We start from the raw sequence: 588 nt of genomic DNA, 5'->3' as shown, positions 1-588 counted from the left end.
TTCTAGTGGTCATTAGAGGAACTGCAGTTTTTGACTTCATTTTTTCAGCCCCGGAGGTTGATGCTTAAACAGTGTAAGATTTAGTGACATCTAGTGTTGAGGTTGCAGATTGCAACCAGCTGAAAACCCCTCCCCTCACCCTTCCCTTTCCAAGCATGTAGGAGAAGGTGCAGGGGCCTGCAGCTAATGTGAAAATATGAAAGGACCTCGCTAGAGCCAGTTTTCAGTTTGTCGGCTGTCGTAAGGAGGATAATTTTAAGATAAATTTACATATTTCAAGAGCAAAATCTTCCTCATTTCCCTAATATAATTAAAAGGAGATTCAAAAACCCATTCAAGGAAACTGAATAATATAAGACTCAAAAACTCTCAAAATTATAAAACTGCTCCATTGATGAACTGTCCTCCTGAGAGAAGAATGAGGTTGATTACAGACGAGTGAGAGGAGAGGAAGATGGAGAGGCAGAGAGAGTTATATAAGTCAAATTAATGCAGATTAATGAAGCCCCACTGAGTCCAGGGAGACCTGAATACACACAAACACACACACACTAAGACAAGCTAACATATGGCGCACACACACATTAA

Source organism: Seriola lalandi, unplaced genomic scaffold, assembly GCF_002814215.2.
Source record: "Seriola lalandi dorsalis isolate HSWRI2012SDOR001 ecotype SW California unplaced genomic scaffold, Sedor1 jcf7180002054917, whole genome shotgun sequence".
Lineage (NCBI taxonomy): Eukaryota > Metazoa > Chordata > Actinopteri > Carangiformes > Carangidae > Seriola > Seriola lalandi.
This window is presented reverse-complemented; position numbering follows the sequence as displayed.